This window comes from Protopterus annectens, chromosome 3.part1, assembly GCF_019279795.1.
Source record: "Protopterus annectens isolate FY-2018-M chromosome 3.part1, PAN1.0, whole genome shotgun sequence".
NCBI lineage: Eukaryota > Metazoa > Chordata > Ceratodontiformes > Protopteridae > Protopterus > Protopterus annectens.
Window position 1 is genome coordinate 882,318,694 of NC_056732.1, and position 24,967 is coordinate 882,343,660.

Genomic DNA, 24,967 nt, shown 5'->3' on the forward strand with positions numbered 1-24,967 from the left:
TTTTTCAGGTGAACTTATAGTAGACACCATTGGCATGCCATGTGGGAGACAAGAGTTTGGGAGGCCTGCATGAAATGGATGCTTAGGCTTGTGCATCTCTCAAAAATCTGGTAAACCATGCCATTGGAGAGGTAATTGTGGGATGCACACTTCTGCTTTTTTGTATAGATACACAACCACCCAGTTGGCTGGAGGGAGAATTGAACCCCTCCCTATTTAAGGACACAGACTACAGAACACAGTACTTATCACATGCACCACGGCACCAGTCTGATTTTAACAAGACTGCAGGTGAACATATAGTAGATGACATTGGCAGGCCATGTGGGAGACAAGAGGTTGGGAGGCCTGCATGAAATGGAGGTGTAGGCTTGTGCAAGTCTCAAAAAACTGACAAGCCATGCCATTGGAGTGGTAGCTGTGGAATTCACACTTCTGCACTTCAGCACACACACACACTCACACACACACACACACACACACACACACACACTTGACTGTAGGGAGAATAGAGCCCTTAACTATCTAAGGACACAGACTAGAGAACACAGTACTCATTGTATGCATCACTGTACAAATCTGATTTTTTTTAGGATTGCAGATGAACTTACAGTAGATGATATTTACAGGTCATGTGGGAGAAAAGAGGTTTGGAGGCCTGCATGAAATGGATGTGTAGGCTTGTCCAAGTCTCAAAAAAATGTCAAGTCATGCCATTGGAGAGGTAACTGTGGAACACCTACTTCTGCTCTTCTTTGTAGACACACACACACACACACACACACACACACACACACACACACACACACACACACACACACACACGCTCACACAAGCATACACACACACAATTGACTGCAGAGAGAATAGAACCCTTACCTAAGGACACAGACTACAGAACACAGTACGTATCATGCACACCATTACAAAAGTCTGATTTTAACAGGACTGAAAGTGAATTTATAGTAGATGACATTGACAGGCCATGTGGGAGACAAGAGGTTGGGAGGCCTGCAAGTGTACATTGCTTCATAATGTCATCTGAAGCTAGTAGCCTAATAGCAGTAGGTTATTTGGAAGCCTAGCTGTGTAACAACACAAGTCCCCCGACTGAGCATACTTGGCTGTTTGAGTTTTGCAGAGCAAGGCTGTGTGCACCACCAAGTGACTCGATCCCTGAGTGAGCACACATTATATATAAACTAGCTGAACATGCAGTACAGAGTGCAAAGCAATTACTAGAGAAGTCAAAGCATGATAATACTGATATCTTTTTGAATTTATTCAATCTCAGAAACATACCCTGTGATGATATTCTTGGCTCACCTGCTCAGAGACTTCTATCTAGGAAAGCCAGAACAACATTACCTATCATTTCCAGTAGTGCTGAGGGCCTAAAGCAAAGAACAACAGAACAATCAGAGCCCAACTATCCAGAAAGCTTTCTTTCTAGAAGTCCAGCTATGACAAATCAAGAAGATTTATCCATCCATTGAAAGGAGAGACAGTGAAGATACAAACGGTGAAAGGTTTTGACCAGATTGGTCAAGTAACATATATATTTGCTCAGCTGAGATCTTACTTTGTAGAATCTGAGGGTGTGGAGTACAGGAGAAATCGGAGACATCTTCCTGTATCAGAAATGAACTTGCAGCATTGCACCTGTGAGAGACTCTAGATCTCAGAGCAATCCAGACAATTTTCTTGTTGCAGAACATGTCTTAACTTCTACTTCTGTTCTGGATGATGTTTCTAATATCCCTAAGGTTGAACATTCAGTTGAGACAGTCCCCATTGCTAGACCTAATTCTAATTTTTATGTCACACAATTTGGTTGGTATTTTGAGACCTAGTGTGAAATACACAGCAACCTGGACATAATTGTCTATATCTATTTAGTCCTGTATAATTGCATGCCAAAGAATTATTTGTATCAATTGATGTCAATTAATTTCATCAATATTGCATGACTCATTTCTCAAAGAGGGAGGATGTAGAATAGTGTGTGTGTGTTGCACCTTTAAGAAGCATTTTAAGGACAGCACATGCTTGTAAATAGCAAACACTTGCTAGCTTCGGTGCCATTTTGAGAGTGCAGCCAGAGAATGAGCATATATGAGAGTAATAGCTAGTTTGTTTACAAGTTTATTTAAGTTAAAGTTATTTAAGCCTCAATTCCGATGTGTTCGTACATAAAGCTGCTTGAACAGAACCCACAGAAGTCTGTCTGTTTTATCCTGACCAGATGAGCGACAGTGCACAAACGTGAAGTGCATTACTAATGTTTGCTACTATTTCCCGGCCCCATCTGTACTCCAGGCCAGCTTTTCATGATGGCTAAGAGCATTAATTGAATGTATCCATTTTCAATTTTTGGGTGTCTGCTTTCTAGGAAATCTGTTTTTCTCCTATTTCTGCAATGTTGCGCATCACACAAATAAGATAAGCTTAGCCAAATGTTTTATTGGGATGTGGGGCATCACGCAAAACTGGAATTAAAAGCAGACAAATAGGAAAATGAACAAGCACTAAGGAACACATGCTCAACATCTGTAAAAGCACAGTAAAACCTGATAGTACACATCACAGATTTCTATATATGTCAGGAATTGAACTCACACCAATACAGCTTCAGAAAACAGGAGGGACACATTAGTCCTCTTACCCACACAAACAGCTTTGCATCAGTGAAATGAAAAGTCATTCTTCACATAACCAACTGCATCAGAATGTACACTGCTATCAAACCAGCAGTTGTGATTTGTATATTTAATTCCCTTTACTATATTTGGACATAGAGCAGTTAGTGATCAAGCAACCTGTCATAATTATGCTTACAAATGTATAGCTCTGTGTTAACTTTCTGTCTTTCTTGATCATTCATCAGTTAGCTAACACATGCAGTGTGTAAACCATTTTATATCATTGGCCTTAACATCTGAGAGGATATTAACTGGGAAAATATGATGTCCATTTGCCAACAAAGTCCTGGTTGGATGCACAAACACACATGTACTGTTCTTTTGGGGGTAGCATAGCTGAGTTACTGTTATGGCAGGAACAAGGGTACACTCCTCTTCTTTTTTTGGGGGGGGCAGCTCAGTTACTGTTATGACACAAACAAGTCTGAAGTCTGAAACTGCAATGTGTATCATCACTTTGTAACTTCTGTATTTAATGATTTATCAGTACAAAGGTATGGTACTAAACTGAGACCATGCAGGGAACATCAGAATTCTTCAGAGGCCTACTAATTACTAATGGATAAATATAAGTAAAATAAGTGTCTGGTTTAACATGTTAAGGTACTCCCTGTACAGATCTACCACTGTTTACTTGCTTACTTACCATGTTAGGAAATACAAGGATATGTCATAATATTATTAAAGAATACACTCTAGGTTCAGGACATACTTTGCAAATGCAACAATTGACACACCTTTAGTTCAGAGCTGGCTTTGTCTGATGCAAGCAATACACAGCCAAAACATGGGTAAATAGAGGTTGTACCAGTTACCTGGCATCAATTTTACTATATGTATGTGAGTAGGAGAAAGCTATTAGGTCCATAGGTGGTCAGTAAATGTGCTATGTCTTGTCTCTTAGCCAAAGCAATGGCAAACTGAGCATGCCTATGTCTGCCTTCAGGGACAGCAGCTGGGGGTTCCTCCTCTAAGTCCTCCTCAGTCTATTGCTGTGGTGACTTAGGCATTGGTGAGGGGATGCATGCCCCTTCCCCATGCTGATCCTGCTGCATCTGTTTCTGCAGGATCAGATTGTGGAACATAGCACATACTGTGAATATTTTTGTACATTTGTGTGGATTATACTGCAGGTCTCCATCAGATTTATCTAAGCACCGGAACCGTGACTTCAGAAGCCTAAATGCATACTCTATGATGTTTCTAGTTTTAGTGTGTACCTCATTACGACATTCTTCCATCGGTGTGGGTGCACTTGTGATAGGTGTCATCAGCCATAGTTCCAGAGCATAGCCAGCATCCCCATTAAATGGCCTTGTGGGTGTGTCCCCTAGCAAACATCTGGTACAGGTGTGATATGTGTCAGACAGGGAAGTGCTGATAACTGCCAGGATTGTCAGCACACGCATTCCAGATAATTCCCTGAGCATTACATATGACTTGGCAGTTGAAAGAGAGGTATCCCTTTAGGTTAATGTAGATTCTACCCTGCTCCCCAATTGGTGCCTTAATTTGTGCATATGTACAATATATGGCACCCAGTACTTCAGGATATTGTGCTACACAGTAAAACAGTTCCATATTGCTGGTTTTCTCTTCAGAAGTAAGGGGGATACATAGATGCTCACTGGCATGTATGAGCATAGCATCCAGAAATTGGTGGAGGATCCTGGAGGCTGATGCTTGTGACACACCAATCATATCCCCAGATGGTCTTTGAAAGGTATCAGTAACTTTCATTCTAAGTGCTACGCATACCTTAGTTTCCACTGGAATGGGGTCCCCTCTGTTGGCTCTGGCTCTAAGTTGAGGATGGCAGAACTCACAGAGTTCTTGCAGCGTGTCCCTGTCGATCTTGTAGCACTTTACAATCTTCAGCTCATGTACCACCTGGAAAGTTACTCTGGGTCTGAACACTCTTCACCTTCTCGGCCAAGGCCTATTGTCAGCAGAGTCAGCAGCATTGTGTCAGTTAAAATGTAGAATAGCTGCAGCAGCCCCTAGCATTGTGTCAGTTAAAATTTCATTGTCTCTACTCCAATGGTATTGAGGGATAAAGGGATAAACAGAATGTAGACTACACGGATACTTAATACGTTGTTGAATAGCTCCACCATGTTGGCTTGGTTGATTAACATACAATTCACCTGTTTATGCTATAACTTGCATCTATTAAACACACCTGGTACTTGCTCATTAGTGCCCTTTGTGCAGCTATGTGTACTTTCATGCATCTCTGCTCATCTTTGTATAAATAAGGTAAGTACAGGCAAAACTGATATTTCCTCCGTTTTTGGGATATCACGCAAACATGGACCATAAAAAGTGGAAGACAGGTTGCACACCCTGGACATTCTGTATTCCAGCCCTAACACATGCATGTGTTACCACAGGACTAGTTATATAACAACACAGAGAAACCTGCCATTCATTCCTCTGTTTCTTGTGGTTTTGCTAAGTGACACATTGCAGAAACAATGGCAAAAGTGGAAAAAAGGGTAAAACAGACAAATACCATACATTTTAACAAACCAATAATGAGGATGACACAGAACCTAAGAATTGTGCACTGCTTACATGCACTTTTACCCTTTGCAGGCCTGAATGTTCACCTCTGCAAGAGTAACCTGACACCCCCCTGTTGTCAGCATTCACTGTTGCCATGCATTTAACATGAACACTGTAGAAGTGCTTAAATGAAGTGAACAGCCCTATGCAGTGACTATTTTTTGAGATTCAACAATTATAATGAGTTTTGACCTTATTTACATCTTCACCATGCTGACAGTCTGGAATCTACATGGTCAGTAACTGTGTAGGCAGGAAAACTGCACAGGAGCCCAATGCTGTAACAGAGGAATACTTTAATCCATCAGCTACAGCCTGCATATGCTTACATTGCAGTATAATACTCTGTTTCATGTAGGTTTATACATTTAACAGCCTGCATTACTTACAAGTATATTCTTCATTTGGTGGCAGGGGATCAAAGCTACATTTATGTCATGGCACTAAAAATGACATTATTATGATTGTTATACTGATCATTCTAGCATCCATCCTGTTTAATTAGGTCCGAATAAGTATGGTGTTACATGTTAAGGGCATTCTGTACAAATGTAAGAACTTTTACTTGCTCTTGTTTCCATGTAAACTCTTTTGCACGGCTGTATTAGAAAGTTTTGAAATACATGGTCAACACAGACATAATATACACAGCTGCTTTACAGATTGTTGAATCACTCCACTGCATTGATCTGCTTCATTAGCATATAATTAAGTTATTTGTGCTGAAATTTGTGTGCCATGAAAGTTTTTGTATTTGCGCATGAATGAACTCCGCTGTGCACCACTATGAAGACTTTACTGAATCTAAAACATTTTGCCGCAATGCACACAAAGTAAAAAAATATTGTGTAAGCTTTGAATCCCCCTGCTGAGATTATTTTTGTTTTTTGGCTTTTAAGTGTTTTTTACAGAGATCAAGAAATAGTCATGTAGCCCCTTAGATCTCAAGCACTGAAAAGATGTATACAATAGAATTTGGACTACATCTTTTAGATCATGTTATTGTGTTTCAGTAATCAAACATATACAAAAGTTCTTCAAGTAGAGAACAGCTTCTACATTTCTAATTTTATTACTGAGGGTTCCCAAAAGTATCAAACCTATCTTCACCTCCATTTTTTAATCTTGCATATTTTTTATTTCTTTTCATCTTGTAATTTGAATCAATCTAAAATATATACTATTGGGATGTGAAAATGTCATGTTCAACACTTGTATTCTTTGTGGAGAGAGGTAAAGCCCATCGAAAGCAATGTCAGGCTGCATATCCCATTCAAATAACATAAATCTTGACATGATTTAAAGAAGTTACGTATATCACTGAGGTCGAATTAAGAATTTGGGCAGGACAAAATAAATAAAGCAGATTTAAAACATCTGACAGTGATCCCTGCCAAAATGGTCTTTCTGGTCTAATGCTCTATCATCATGAGAAATAAGAAATATAAAAAAGAAAGTATGCAGACAAACAAAAACAAACACAATATCTGTATCTATAATATATCTATATCTATATATGTACATATACATGCATACTTACATAAATAAATACATATACTTTTTGGGGATCCCTAACTAAGATCCTTGAAACAGACTATGAGAACTATGAACCTCCAAATTACTGGAAATTATCAATTGTCATACCAGTATTTCTGAATGATGACAACTGGTATGATGTAAAAAAATAAAGTCTACTCCAGTATGGTAAAGTTTGTAGAATGGTTAGGCCTAACATAACTGTTAAAAGGATGAAAAAAATTAAATCATTTTCTTAACATATTTCAACACAGATAAAATGCAGCTATAATAATCCTTGCAATGTAAAGTTTTATTGTGACATTGTTATAGTAATTGATCAAGGTCTGAAGGCACATGTTATTTATATAGACTACTTGAGTACATTTGACAGGGATAATCACACACAGCTATTGAAAATGTTTATGACATTAAATTAATCTGATCCCCTTGTAACAAGCTAAGCGAAACTTACAAGCTTTCTCTTAGTAAAGTTGCTGCAAAAAAGTGAAATGTAGAAAAGCTTCACTAAGCAAAAATAACTGAAATTATTTCTCATCAGAAAAAAATAAATTAAATGTTTTGCAAAATATACCCCTGGATTCACTATGATCCATGCAAGAATAAGTCTATTCTTGCATGGAGTGGTTCATTTCCATTTAGGATAGCAGTGCACCTTGCATATGCATGAAGGCTTGTTGCTATCTAAATGGACACGAACCAGGAACGAGCACAGGGGGGGTGTGTCAGCAGTGCCTGCACCTGAAAGATGCCCCCTTCACTCTGAAAGTGCCATACAGCACTTTCTGACACAGATGAGTGTCAAATCATATAATATTAGAGCCTGGCTTTAATATTATATGGTAAACAAGTGTCTGCAGACACTGAAATGTAAATATCAAACATTTCAGTATCCATGGACACTGAAAAAAAAATAAAAAAACACAAACACCTAGAAGGCAGCAGCCTTCAAGCGCACACCCACAAATGTATGCATTCTTGCCCTACATGCATGGAAGCAGTCGGGCAAGAGGAAAGGAATAGAAAATAAAAAAAGTAATAATATTTTTTTTCATGAAATAAATGCTACGTTTAAGTGCTACGCAGCTTGTTTGCGTGGCACGCCATTATCCTTAGCCTGGCTAAAATCCTGAAAATGATAGACAAGTGCTACTGTAATAGAAAACATCAGCAAGCTGCTGTAGCATAGTAGTACTGCCATGGTATAACATATAAAATATGCTTGGTTTGAATCCCCATCGACCAAATTACTTAATAAACTTTTAAGGAATTTGAATGATAGATGTCAATCATATGGCTCACGTATAGCACAGTAGGGGTGGGAATATGTAAAAAAATAATTTATAAATGTAATGAAAAAAATAGATTAAGCAATGCTTTGTAGTTTAAGCATTGCTTACCTGCTGTCAGCTCTGCTTAGCTGGTGTAAGCATTGCTATGTGGATTTGCGTGGAGCTAAGCATAGTGCAGCATATTAAAACTGGCTAATCAAGAAAAAGTCTGGGAAAACTGCTGTATTTAAACTGCACAGGTGGGAATACAGCCATAAACATTTGGGATTGCAAACAGCAGGACCAAAATGTCTGACATTGCTGAAGGTGTTCACTTCCAAAAGCAAAGTTGGGGCATCCAGGAGTTCAGGGTCATGGTTGGGCTCCTAGTTAAAAACCATGATGGCAGGTTGCTGCAGGGCCAGTACCAGGGCTCACAGTACAAAGTGGAGGTCTGGGGCTAGCTTGCATGTGATATCACCAGTGCCAATGGCATACCCTAGACTGATGAGCAAGTTCATCATCACCATAAAGACCTGAAGTGGAGGAGGGGTACACTCTTGGAACAGTGGATTCAAGAAGCCCAAACACAGGATGTCCCACCTGTCTGTAAGTATGCAGTCGTATGTATCTCTAAGTATGGAGAAGGTTCAACTTGTGACTGTGCAGCTGTGATTAATGTGTGATGTCTCCCCATACAGCTGCTGCGGAGAGATCCCAGAATGTGGAGGCTCATGCCCAGTGACTGACCCAGCTGCATCGGCAGTATGATGAGTACAGAATACCCTCTACTATTAGCAGTAAGAAATCAAAATTACAGTAATGGTAGAACTGCCTGTATATATAATTGTGCTGTAAAAGTCAGGAATAAATGCCTGTGTCATGCTGCCAGTATTACAATGGAGTATTCCCAGCTGCTGTGTAATACAGATATCAGTAGCAAACAAGGTGCAATATGCAGGAGAGGAATATTAGAATATGTCTTAGAGTGTCTGAGTGAACCTGCTAAGAGGGTGCCATGTCAGGGCTACTGTAACAGTTAGAAATGAAAAGCATTTCCCTGTGCAGATCATGCAGGAATACTAATTGTGGATTTCTGAGTCATACACAGATATGTATGCCAAAACTAATAAAGGTGATCCCAAACACTGGTGTGTGTCATCTTCACTTGTACCTGATGAATAGAAATGTGTATGTCCTGCAGAATGCATTAACTGAGGTGAACTGATTTAGCACTGCTTGTCTGCATACTTTAGAATGGGCATGTCAAATAACTGGAAAAAAGCAACAGTACATATTTCCATCAGAATGTGTTTTACTTGGTCTGCCAGCATTGTCCTGTGTTAACCTTTCAATTTGATACATATGTAGCTGTGAATGTACTGAGAAATGTACAAGGCTAACAGGTGCAGATTTAAAACCTACACTGTGTACTCGGAAATCTAAATTGCAGTATGTAGTTGTAAAACAGTCAAATATGCAATCCAGCTAATGTGCACATGTGCCTGTCATGTATGCATAATTTGCACTGAAAATGGAAAACAAATAATGCAACATGTCATAATAAAAGTACTGTTCACAAAAATTTGTACTAGATAGAAATGTCACAAGCAACACAAAACACCTCCCCAGTAGCTCAGTCTAATAAAGTCTAGGCCTGCAGTTCAATTTTGCACACACAGCACGGTTCAAATCCAGGGACCGCCACTAACATCACAGGCTGGTTCTACAGTTGTAAACTGCAATCTGAATAGAAAAAAGAATATACTGCAATACATACATTTTCCATACAGGGCACACAGGTAAAGAAATCTGAATAGAAATACTAGTATAATGTGTATAACTATGAAAGGTGTACAACTGCTGTTTTGATCAGCCCCATTCCTACAAACAGATGCAAGCTAGACATCCACTCTCTGCAGTCTGGCCCAGACAAGCCCCTTAAGTGTCACAATGTCACGGATAGTTATAAAGATATATATATATATATATATATATATATATATATATATATATATATATATATATATATATATAAACACAAATACATATCTGACCAAAGGCACCATTAATGGGGGGTGAGGGTGCTCAAAATAAGTACCTCTTTTAATTATTGATATCATCTCCTCCTCCACAGCGGAACAGATCTGCCTTGCAACACAGTAACCAATACTTATAAGTCTCATACCCAGGACCCTACACAACATAGCCACCACAAGTCAACAGTAATCCATTTCAGCTGTATGGTGTCAGGATGATAGCAATAACATATCATGCAGAACAGTTTGTGTACCATAAGGAATGAATAATGTGGAAGCGGTAAACATTCCAATAATACATACACACACACACACACACACACACACACACACATATATATATATATATATATATATATATATATATATATATATATATAGCTATATATACATATATATAGATATATATGTATATACACATACATACACATATACATGTATTACAACTTATAGATATGTAAAAGAAGATATATATTGCACAGCATATCGAACAGCCGGTATTCCTACAGTTGCCATCTCTTAAAATGGCCAGTGTTTGATTCTTTCATACAAAAGACAATTATTGCATGAAACATATACACACAGACAAGTCAAAGGATATGACACCACACACAGGTTTGCATACATAGAAATGCTTATTTGTGTACTATTTCAGTTGTATATGCCATTTATAATAGCAGTTAGTTCTTTGAAATACATAATAACTGAGTAATGCAACTCTCAAACAAAACATTTGATAATGTAATCTGAAAGCATAACATATGTTGCTGTCCAGGCCAAAGCCTTCAATTAGTACAATGGTAAAGAAACACTGGCCTGAAAGATAAGAATCAATCCACATTAATTCATTACAGATGTAGTTCAGTAGCCTCCAATTACACTCTGTACACAACCCCTAGGGGGGAAATAATTAAGTTGTCACAGTGAAAATGTATCTGTTACATAACAACGTTTAACTTAAACCATCACTATCACACTTACAAACAGAACTGTCTGTAAGACAGTAAGCACTAGCCCACCACAGTTCCCATGGTGAAATTTATGAAAATGTACAGCCATATACCTTCATGTGTCATACTACTGATATCACTCACATGCTGTAACAGCCTAGGTTAAAAATGATGCATACCCCTCCTTTATAGAATGACTTACAAGGGCATATAACAGTGTTACATACACTGACCTCTGGACTGTACAAGGTCACACATGTTTTGTCCAGCTAAAGCCCTCATATATATGGACCCTACCCCACAATATGTGTGGGAGTCCACAATATCACAGCTCTTTTAAAAAAATCCCAACACAAAGCACAGGAAATGTATGCTATTTTGAAAAATTACAGTTTTTCACTTTTCTTTTTTTAAAAAGGGCTTAATGGAAATATGGTCATTTAACCCTGGGGGGGGGTGGATGCATTCAGTTTCAACTGCCAAAAGGTTTCCTTAAAAAAAGCTTTTTATGCTTAACACACATCCATTTGAAATACTGTATGATTAAATATTTGTAACAAATTCATAATATGCTGTGTAATGTACAGGCATGACTGTAAAATGTGGTTTTGATTACATTCTTTAGTGGGTTGTTGTGTAATATTTGTTTTGTTTTTAGAGTGTCTCTTTACATTTTTTTAGCGCCTTTTTTATGAATGGGAGTATATATTGATTGGATTTTATATTTTTACTCACACTTGAAAAAGCCCTGTATTGTTGTCAGCGTGAAAGCCCTTGTGGTGATTTTTTTTAAAATAAACCTTTGTATTGGCTGACACTTGCTGCTGTTGGTGTTACAGGATTGGTTGCAACACACCCTTACTCAGGAATATGAAGTCAGAAACACAAATGGATGTAGCCATGTACTGATAGCACTCAACAGAGAGAATGCCACTGATATATCAGAGACAAGACCTGTGTGATGAACAGACAAAATCCTGTAAAACTAGCAGTATAAAATGCATATAACAACAATACTCACACTGTCCGTAGGTCTGGAACCTTATATAGATATGTAGTTGGCCTGTGTCTGCAAGTCCTGTTGTAAGAGGTATTGCTACCTGCTGTCTGTAACACAGCTGCCCACACACAGGAAGGATGTCTTCCATACAGGAAAGGTAAAGGGACAACACCCACATGATGTAGTGATTTATAATAGTGGGTTACCGTGACAGTGGTAATTGGAAGTACTACACAGCTGGCTGCATGCAATTAGCAAGTGGTCAATACTGATTGGTGCAGAGGCCATCACCTGATCATAAGCATCACCTACAAAATCCACGCTGCAACCTATTCAATGCAGCTCAATCCCTGTAGTGGAGAGAGAGAGAGATGAGAGAAAGAGACAGAGAGAGAGAGAGAGAGAGAGAACAAAATAACTAAAACTACAAACCAAACCAAAAAAAGTATATAACACAAGGGACACATAAAAGTGTACCTAGAAGAGTGAGAAGAGTGAACAATACTACAACAGGTATGTGAAACATATATGCAACTCATATATATATATATATATATATATATATATATATATATATATATATATATATATATATATATATATATATATATATATATATATATATGTATATCTATATATATATATATATATATACATATATGTATAACACATGTCCATGACATGTAGTGGAGTCATACCTCAGCACCAGTAGTGACAAGCTCTTAGTGCAAGTGGATGTCATGTAAGTATTACAGGTAAAAATATAGACTTTTGCTACTGTAACAGGGGTTGTCTTAACAGAAATAGTGTGTGGGAAGTCACATCTAATATTGACATGTACAACATAGTACAGTACCACACAAATCACAGTAATGATCCTGTGGAATACAGCAGAGATATAACCAATAAATTTGGAGAGTCTGACACACTCTGGTCAGTCCAGAGGTATACACAGCACCCCTTAGTGCAAGACTTGTGGACCAAGCCAGACAAAGTGGATGTTTACAGCCATGTAAATGGGGATATCATAAAAATACTGAAATAGATAAGCTCACAGAGTTTATGCATTCACACACTCCTGTTTGTCCTGACACATAATAACCAGAGGAGCAGAGGTCACAAGCCCACATACTACCCACTAGTTAGTGACATACATCTGTACAGCTTCCTACTACTTTATCAGAAATACACAACAGTTATGGTGGCCCAGCAACAGTACATCTAACAAATATCTGGCCATAACATCACACTGGGCAAATACACTGAGATACTAGGCATGTCACAAAGCACTGAGCAAACTACAGGCAAACTGCCACAACACTGGCCTACATTTCTTATGGGGGAATACACATGTACCTGCAAATATAGCAGAATCTACAGGCATGTAGCAGCATGGAGTAACAGACACTTGCATGAAAGTGCATACACACAACCAATCTGAACACAGTCGCAGTCACATATGGTAACCATACTTAATATTACAGTATATGGACTGTGTGAACAACACCATCCTCGTATGTGCCACTCACACACTAATCCTACAAATACTGGGACAATACACAGTATATTCCAATGCCTGTCTGTGGTATGGGACATGTGTCGGTCTGGTCCTACAAACATGTATGCCAGTAGGGTACCATACACTGGAGCAGCATGCAACATCACATAGAACAGGACCAAGAACAATGACATCTACCACAATCCGTACACAGGCCAAGGTACATAGTCACAATACACACTCTGTCAACAATCAGCATAAGTACACAGACCTCACTACTGTACACACTACAACAGAAAGTCCAGGTTTTGTCCTCAAATATAAGGCATACTATACATAACATGTTTAGTAGTCTGATATCTCACTGGCTTGTTCTCAGGTATGATGTCAGTAAATAATGATGTACTGAACATATACACCTCTTACTGCATGACATATGTACAAAGGTTGACAGAGTTCTGGCTGGAGGCACAAACACAGGGCCGATATTGACATGTTGCTCTGATAAACCCATACATTTACTGGTGTAACAAGGTTTGTTGTGACATATGTCTACTGAGAGATATGAAGTCAGTAACTCACATGGCTGTCATCATGTACTGACTGCAATCCTCAGAGTATGCTACTGCATTTCTAAGGATAGGAAATGAGTGAGTAACACAACACATGTAAGACTCCAAACACTGGCCAGTCTGCAGATAGACCTACAGGTGAGTGTTTCCCCAACCACATAACACAGTCATGACATATATTAAATCATGTAGAACTGCCATATGCACATAAACCCTGTTAAACCAACATTACTTCAAATGTAGAAGAGCAATACTTACATTCTGTCCTTATGTCTGGAACATCCTCCTCCTGTTTGTCGGCCTGTCTCCACAGAGTATGTTGCAAGAGGTATATCCAACTATCCTCTGTGATGCTGTTTGTCAAACACCCACATGAAGTCCTGCTCACAGTGAAGGAAAAGGGCCAACATCCACATGAAGTGCTTAGTTATAGGAGTGTGTTTCCATGCAATTGGCTATAGGAATGATACCACAGCTGTTCCACATGCAACCAGCTAGTGGGGGACTGCAATTCGTGCACAGGCCATCAGCTGATCATGTGCATCACTTACAAAACCCAAGCTGCTGCCTGAGAAAAGCAGGTGAACTTTTCCACCTCCACCAGAGAGGGGGTAAGAGAGACATGCAGAGACAAAGTAAGAAAGGAAGGGAGTAAGAGCCAAGCATGTTTGTGTATGATCCATGGGTGGAGAGTGGTATCTGGGCATTATGATGGTTGCTAATATTGTGTACTAATCCATGCTGTCACATGCTAATTGCACATGGCTGTACACATTTATGGCTGAGGATTGTTGAGTAGTATCTCTACTGTGTTTGGAAAATGTTGGCCTTGTAATGTTGACAATGGGACATGCAGCTCCTGGATATAATGTTGTGGAAAAACCCACTCTGCAATGGATCCCATCATTCCACAATCACACCAACAGGACACTGATTACACACACTTAGTACTGAGTTTCAAATCCCTACCTGACTTTGTATTGCTATTACATTGTTATGCAGTTATTGCACACACCACAGAGCTTACATGGAGAATTGTCCAAAGGTATTTTTGAAGGTGTGTGACATCAGCAACAGTGATAAAGGAGGGATAAGGGAAGTGTAGTACATGTGACTGTCTACAAAGGCAGGTGTCAAGGAAGACACAACCACATTCTCTCAGGGAATCACACACATTATCACAGTTGGCAGGCTGAAGATTAGAACTCCTAAATTACTAGTTTGCTACACTACAGTATTACGCAGTTATCACATGCGTCAGAAAACGTATCAGGCTGATACATGGCCAACGGGTTATTTCAAGGTGACTGACATCAGAAGGTGTGCTACAGTAGGGAAATGGAGAGTGTAGTGAGTGTGAATGACTTCAAAATCATTAATCTCCACCCACACACACACACACACACACACACACACACACACACACACACACACACACACACACACACACACACACACACACACACACACATGCACACACACATTTGCCAGTACTGACATGCATAGGTTCATTGTTTCACAGGTGTGTAGTAGTTGACTGTACCAGAAGGCTGTGCAAGGCTAGGCAAAGGGAATACCTTGGCATCAGGCCAAATGACAATGGTCTCCAGTGTGGCTCATGGGTGTATTCCCTGGATTGGCCCACACAGGTGGGTATTGTATTCACCATCCACTCATCTGGGTTACTATTGTGGGTGGCCAGTGCTGTGTAATGCTTGCCATGTATGTGATCTATATTCCATAACATGGACAGTGACTGGGTTATGTACATGTCCCACATGCAAGTTTTGTGATGTGTGGAAGTGTACCTGGGTCTCTAGGGCATATTGTGTGGACAGATTGTTATCATCTGATGTTGCATTCTTGACCTCATGTGGTGAGACCTGGCTATGTAACTGAGGTTGTACCTGCACCTACATTGACAGCATGATGCAGGTATTCAGTGGAGATAGTGGCATCTGTCCATACAGGGCATGTGTATAAGGCATGGTTTTCCCTTTGTGGGTTATATTTAAACACTCTACAGTTGTTGTAGGCGTCCATTGGGAATCATAGCAAAGGACCATTGTAACCAATTATTTGCCTATTGTAGAGATGGAACAGGGTGCCATGTCCTTTTACTTGCTGGATAACACACAGTCAGGAGATGTTACACATCACAGTGCATTCTGATGTCAGTGGCACTGTTGTGGTCAACAGGCATGTAGTCCACTGCAATCACACTGTGGTTACTATCTGCGTGGCAATATGCAGGGAACTACCAATATAGTGGTTGTTGCCTAGTCAAGTGTGTTTGTGTGTGAGACATGGGTGGAAAGTGTTCTCTGGGTAATACAAGTGTTGCCTAAGTTGTTCATCGATCCATAATATCACATGTAGGGCTATGGATTATCTACACCAGCTTCTATGCTGGCTGATGTCAGTTGTCCTTTTAAGGTGGACATTGTGACATATAGTAGGTCCTCAATATAATAATTTAGCAAAACCCACCCCACAGTGAATCCTGTCATTACACAATCTCAGCAACTTCCACACAGGATACTGATGACAAACACACACGCACTTGCCAGAACTGAGATTCAAACCCCTACCTAGTTATGGTATTGCTACTACAGTGTACCACATTTATCACATGCATCACAGAGATTATTAAATGGATGTTGTCCCCAGGTACTTCTAAGGTGAGGAATATGACCAGCCCTTGTAAATACTGGCATTGGGTGATGTAGTGAGTGAGAGATCCCAAAAATAATTTTACACTAATCACACATTTACATTTGCCAGGTGGGATGTTCAAACCTCCATCTAACAACCTTTATGGACCACTATGTTACACATTTATTACATGCACCACTGACCTGACATGCTATAAGCTTTGCAACAGATACTTGTAAGGTGGATGATATCTGCAGGACTGCTAAGTTCAGGATCTAAGATATGTGCTGGCTGTAAATAGGGACAAACATTTTGAGGTACACACACAAACACTTGCCACAGATGAGATTCAAACCCATAGCTGTGTAAATACTACTAGTACATTGAGCCGCATTTATGACATGCACCACAGAGCTTATAAGGCTAACCCTTTTCCAAATATATATATTTCAAAGTAGATTACAGCAGCAGGCTTGCTAAAGTAGGGCAATGGAAGGTCCAGTGACTGTGAATGGCCTCACAAGCATTACTCTCTACACACACACACACACACACACACACACACACACACACACACACACACACACACACAAAGTTCCACAGTTGCCATATCTGAGATTAGAACTCCTATCTAACTAGTCCATCACCCTATAGCATTATGCAGTTATCGCACATGCCAAGGAGCTTATAGGGCTAGTCCTTCTCCAAAGGTGCCTTTCAAGGTGAATGACATCAGCAGCCTTGCTAAAGTAGGGCAATTGAAGGTGTAGCATCTATGAATGGCCTCAAATTCATTGATCCCTACACACACAAACAGTTATACACAGTTACCATGTTTGGGAATCGAACTCCTACCTAACAAATACATTGCACTATAGAATTATGCAGTTATTGTATGCACCAGAGAGCTTACAGGGAGGCAGTTTGTCCAAGGAGGTATTTCATGGTGACTGACATCAGCAGGCTTGCTAAAGTAGGGCAGTGGGGAGTGCAGAGTGTGTGAATGGGCCATAAACTATTCCTCTGGAAACACACCACAACACTCAGTCACACACAACTTTACATTTGACAGGACTGTGTATACGACTGCTAGCTGAATAATGACTTTTTCTGTCATGTTACACAGTTATCACAAGCACCACACACACTATAGTGCCGGGGGCTACCAAACTCAAATGTCTACAGTGATAGACAGGGTCTATATTACATAATCAGCGTTTAATAACTTCGAACACGGAATGTTTGAACTATCCTGTTCGAAGTTAAAAATCTTCAACTATTGATAAAAAACAAAAAAAAAAAGAAAAGAAAACAAAATAAACTGCTTTAAGCAAGGGGGCAAGCACCCCTACAATTCCCACCTTAGGGGGCTGCGCCCCTCACACCCCCTCTACTTAAATATACCAACTCCGAGATTGCACCACATTGAACAAAATGGAAACCTCCCCTTATGGAGATTTCTGCTGAAATGCTCGAACTTCTGCAAATTTGAACTTATGTTCTCGACCATATGTGGTTTGAACTTGCAGAAATTTGACTATCTGATAGGATCCCAATAGACATTGACACATCATGGTATATTGGCCAATTGGATGTGTGGTGGGTGGGACAGGCCTCAGGATGGGAAGCTCTTTGTCACTGTCTGTCTCTCTCTTCCCCACATCTCTGTTTGTGTATGTTTGACCTATTATAATGTGTTGTCCTTGGATATATGTGTATATTCCTAACCAATGTGTGTGTAAAGCTTGACTGGTGTGCAATGTGCAGAGTGTGCACAGATATCTGCGACTGACTTGTATAGTCCACTGTTGTTGCCAGACATGGGCTTCATTTCTGTAAGTGTTAGAGCATGCCCAGTATGACTTTCTGTACTGAATGTGTGAATCCATTCCAGGTAGGTTGTACTCCAGTGCAGGCATTTGTGTTCTACACCTACAGCTAGCAACCTGCTTCTTCAGGATATCTGTAGATAGGCTGACAATATGAATTCACAATGGGCAAGGGATAGTGGGATACTTGTACTAAGTGTGTCTGTGCTGCTTCTGGTACATCGTTTTGGTGTTACCAGAGATATTCAGACATATGTACTGTTTTATACTGTGATGTATTATGCCATCAACTACTGACAGATATACGTATTTGCTCACAGTAATTTTCTGGGGAATACAAGATGAATGAAGTTGTGTCCACTATTGTGGTCTGCAGACTACATATTATTGCACAATCATGCCATTCTAGAGGGGGAGCTGAGACACTTGCTGATGGGTCTGTGTAAATGATCCATCACCTTGGTACTGTGGTGCCTGAGGATCCTATGCTTGTACATCTATCAATGTGACAGAATGTCCATATCCTGCTGTGGGCCATACCTCTCAGCTGTACAGATTCACAAAGGTTACCCAGAGGCAGGCCTCATATATCTGGTCATTTCCCCTTTACATTATGGTTTATGAGCAGGTTTGTAGCCACCCATTCCTGGATTTGGAGGCAGGAATAGTATGGACGCACATCAGAGTTTCAGACTTCCCACACTCCATGGCGTCCATGTTTCTACCCCCCCCCCCATTATTCTATCCTCTTTCTAACATTATGCAAGGGATATCTGATAAGTATCCCTATAGTTATCACTTCATCCCAGCAGTATTTAGGGGTTGGTCCACCGTTCATGCAGTAGGACATGGTGAACATGCTACTGGAAATTGTCAAAATGGCCTTGCATTTGTGTTCAGTGGACTGTGTTAAGTCTTTATTTGGGACTCCATAAGATAACATACATTGGCAGGGGTCCTGATGGAGAGATGAAAAGTCAGCAAGCAAAGGAGTGTAATAGTGCTGAAACTGAATTCATCCTCAAGTCTTGGTGAGTAGCTTCGCGAGGTGGACCCTGTTTTTCACAAAATCTCACCAAGGCGACACTGATATACAGACTGTATTTATATAGCATATATCATGGACAGAAGTAAATCAAAAATAAAAAAGATAGCTGGGTGCACAAGACCCAGGATAAAAAAGTGCCCAATCCTGGTAGGCACACTGTTGCCAGGACTGGAAAAAATGACAGTGTAAAATCTTGAAAATACAGAAACAATCCTACAATGTGGCCAGGCCAGGGTCAGGGGGATGATGGCCCCTCTGTTGTAGAGGGAAGTAGTAGTCCGCAGAAAGGACAAAAATTGATCGGCCAAAGAAGAGCCATAAAGATGACAGAGTGGACTACTGAGGATAAGAAAGAAATTATGTATTGTTACTATTATGTAAAAAGTCCAGAATTTCCAGACATAAGATATACAAAACGATTAACAGAGAAATTAGAGGAAAGAAAAATACTTCCGCAGGAAAAATTGTCACAAGCTTCAAATAAAAAATTGCTTTCATTAATACAACAGATTTTTGAAAAACAGTATATAGATCAAGAAACTTTGATCTCTTTGGAAAAAGAAGCCTCTGAGGAAGTGAGAAAATATAAACAACAAAACCTAGAGATATTTGAAAAATATAAAAAAGAAATATGAACATGGGAAAGAAAGAGAGATTTGATATGGTGCAATATTTATGCAAAGGAGAAAGCCAAGTTAACTAATATACAGAAGGCAGTTTCAAATATATTCAAAGAAAAATGCAGGCAAAGGCATCCAGATATGGAACATTTCACAATAAAAAGACTAAAAGCACAAAGATTTAATGTAGAAAAGACAATTAGTAAAGTAGAAGTTAAAGAAATAGAAGTAGAAGTTATGGAGTGCCTGCAAAGTGAAGGATTTAATGTAGAAGGTCTAAAACAGACTATATCACAGCATGATGGAGTGAGTCCCCAGAATAAGGAAAAGCAAGAAGATCAGGAGACATGTGAAGAAGAAATATGGACATGGGAAAGGAAAAGAGATTTAATATGGTGTAATAGTTATGCAAAGGAGAAAGCAAAACTAACTAATACAAAAAGAGCAGCACCAAAGATATTTGAAGAAAAATATAGGCAAAGGAATCTGGATATGGAAAACTTTACAATACAAAAAATAAGAAGACTAAGAAGAAAAGTAGAAAAATAGATTAGTAATGGAGAAGTCAAAGAAATAGAAATTGAAGTAATGGAACAGCTGCAAAGAGAAGGATTCAGAGTAGAAAATCAAATGCAGAAAGCACCACAACAGGATAGAGCAAACGATATCCAAATTAAGGGGAAACTAGTGGAATAGGTCAGGTGCCATATCAAGATATTTTGGAGCCTTCCATAGGAAACCAGTATAAAAGTTCACTTGAAGTTAGACAAGAAAGAAAGGAACAGGAAACTGTGGAAATTCTGATGCAGTCAATGTTGAGGAGTGATAGGCCAGTGAATTTCCATATGACAAAACAACAGATGACACAGGTTGAAATTGAAGAGAATTTGCCACAAGAAGATGTTATAGAACTTTCTATAGAATGCCCGCAGGAAATGGAAAACAAGGGATGTGCCCTCAGTATGGAAGAAAAGGAGTTAAGAGAAGAGTTGCTTGATTTAATAGACAAAGACAGATATATCAAGATCATTGAAAGAAATGGACTGCAGAAGGTTAATAAAACCCCAAAAGTCAGAAGCTTGATAAAACAAATGAACACAGTAATTAGGACTGTCCGTAGAGATCCATGTGATATAACAGAAGTAAACAGAATATATTACTGTGCTGCTAAATTAATAACTGATAAAATTCTACCACAGGAACATAGGGTAGCAAGTGGAAAGGGGGGGGGGTGCAAGCGAATACCATAATGGAAATATCGAATAGAGAAAACTATAAAGCAGCTAAGACAAGAAGTGTTATTGTTAGAAGATTATAGAAAAGGGAACAGATCAACAAAAATATTAAGAAAGATAGATGTGATAAAAGCAATGCACAGTATTAGAACAGACCAGGATCTATTATGCACTATTGGGGATAACAAACTAAATATCTCAAAACAAGCGGAAAAACTCAGAAGATATGAAGATAAATATAAGGGAAAAGCAAAAAATAAGCAATTTACTAATGACCCAAAAATGTTTAATAGAGAATTGGGAAATAAGGTAAAAGGAATTGATAGACCGTCGAAAAAAGAGGAAGTAGATACATTTTGGAGAAGTATCTATGAAGATCCTGCAGAACATACCAAATATGCTAAATGGATAGAAGAAGTGAAAGAAAGAATAAGAAGTTTAAAGGTACAGGACATGAAATGGTATGAAATAACAGCCAGAGAGATTGAAACAAAGTTGAGAAAAGCCTCTAATTGGCAAACCCCAGGCCCAGATGCAGTACCTAACCTTTGGCTTAAAGTATTAATTTCTTTATATGAGGATCTAGCCATGAGTAAGAACTATTTATATGCACACACTGAAACAAACACCACACTGGTTAACAACAGGAAAAACAATGCTCTTACTCAAGAGTGAACCTGCAAGCTACCCTAAAATCTATAGACCAATAACTTGTCTTCCGACAACGTATAAACTATACACTGGGATTGACACCGACAGAGTTTATAGTCATTTAGAAGAAAACTCAATTATGGCAGTAGAACAAAAGGGCAATAAAAGAAAGTCATATGGAACAAAGGATCATTTGTTGTTAAATAAAGTTATAGTGGAGAACTGTAAGAAAGGGAAGAATCTAAGTATGGCATGGATTGACTATAAAAAAGGATTTGATAGCATCCCACATTTGTGGATAAAAGAGTGCTTAAAAATGTATAAGGTACATCTTACACTGATTGATTACATTACAGTAACCATGAAACAGTGTCAGACCATTTTGCAATTAAGCCATGATAAAGGACAGATTATTATCCCAGGGATAAAAATCCAAAGGGGGATATTCCAGGGTGACTCCCTGTCACCGTTGCTATTTTGCCTTGCCATTAATCCATTAAGCTGTTTACTTAACAGCTTAGGTCATGGCTATAATATGACTTCTAGAAAACAAAAAAGTCTAATGTCTTCTTATCTTCTCTTTGTCAATGATTTAAAATTGTATAGCTCATCAGATGAGGAACTGAAAGCACAGTTGCAGGTTGTCAAAACTTTTTCAGAAGATATTGGAATGTCATATGGTCTTGATAAATGTGCGAAAGCAACCTTTAAAAAATGAAAATTGCAGCACCAGGAAAATATCAGTTTGGGGCAAGAATATGATATAAAAGAACTTGAGCAAGAGGGGGGTGTATAAATACTTAGGAATTGATGAAGGATCAGCAATACAACATGAACAAATGTGAATAAAGCTTAGTAAGGAGTACTTTAGAAGACTTAAATTAATCCTGAAAACAGTATTGACACCTAGGAATAAGATCCAAGCTATAAATCAGTTTGCTCTTCCAGTCCTAACTTTTAGTTTTGGAGTGACTGACTGGCCCCAAAAAGTGTTGGATAGATTGGATATTAAAACAAGAAGGGTGTTTCATGCTCACCAAATGATTTACAAAAATCACTGTATAGCAAGATTATATATTCCCCGTTCTGAAGGAGGGATGGGCCTCCTTGAAATTAATTACATGTATAGATATGCAATCGTGGGACTCCACCCATATCTACTGACCTCACAAGATCCAAATGTGGTGAAAGTTTTGAAACATGAGAATAAATCAAAGATGACATCTCAGCTTAATTTAGCAGAAGCATATTGACTTCAAGCAGGAATGGAAATCAAACCAGAAGTGGATAAAAAACAGGCAGCAACTGAATGTGCTAAAAAAGAAAAGAAAGAATATAAGGTCAAGGACTAGGAGTGAAGGCAAGAAATGAGGAAAAAAACATATAGTTGCAAGTATAGAAAACTTCTGGAAGAGTCTCATGTTGATCAAGAATGAATGCAGGAATGGTTAAAGAGAGGTAAATTTACATCAAGAAATGAAAGGTTAATATTGGCAGCCCAAGATAGTGAGTTACATGCACATTGGTTTACTAAGTCCATTAAACATGTGGGAGAAACAGACATATGTAGGTTTTGTGGAACCAAATTGGAAACAGTCACACACCTTATTGCTGGTTGTGACTCTCTAATGGCAGAGGGACTGTATACTGAAAGGCATAATAATGTGGAGAGATTGTTACACTGGAGATTGTGCAAACATTATGGTTTCAAAGTGGTTGAAAAACACTGGAAACATGAGCCACAGAGAGTCATAGAAAATGATAAAGTTTACATCACATGGGATCACCAAATAGCAACAGTCCAAAAGACAGATGCTAGAAAACCAGATATAGTGGCCCAAGAAAAGAAGACAAAAGTAGCATTGATCATTGAAATCGCCACACCTAGTGACTATAGTGTCTTGCGTACAGAGAGACACAAAGTCATAAAATACCTAGATCTGCAGGCAGAAATGAGAGCCATGTGGAAGAAAGATATCCAGACAGTTCCAATAGTAGTAGGAGCAACTGGTCTAATAAAAAATAATTTACAGTCGTATTTAGATATGTTACCAATTCATGTAACACCATACGAATTACAGAAGGAGTCATTACTGGGAACATTGCGGGTGCTGTGAAGAGCACTTTTGGCTAACATCAAAGAGTAAGACAATACTAATTTTATGAACTTTAATCGTACTTTGACTTAGGAATGAGGTCCATTCCCGTCATGATATTAGAAACCAAAAAGACTTGGAGAAAAAAAAGCAGTAGAGGTAAGACACAGGCCTTTGACAGAGGACTGTAGGGCATTTGGTAGTGATGCAGCCCATCTGTAACAGGCCAGTCCATTCTGTCACTCTTACAGTCCTAGGCTGTGAGCCACTGTATTCCCCTGGGGTGTCAGGCTAGGTGTGCAAGGTGGTATTGGTCATAAAATGTTAAGGTCAATTACCTCTAATATGATCTGCTAATTAGTGGTGCAGCTAAGGTACTAGAGCTCCTGACTGTCACACAGCAATTGGTGTCAGCAGTAGAAATTGTTAAAACCTGCATCATGGCATATTAATTGCTGCATTTGCTATGATTTTAGGCCCATTTTGTGATATATTCAGCTGGAGTTCTATGCATATACTGTTATCTGGACTTAAATAGCCTGCATAATTTTTTTCAACAAAAAGTAGATATGTATGCATCCCCCTACATTCACAATGCATCTATAGTACAATAAACATTGCACAGCAATATTTTTTATTTTTTAAATAGCATAGTAAAGAACAAAATGAAACAAGATCTGGAAAATGTACTAATGTG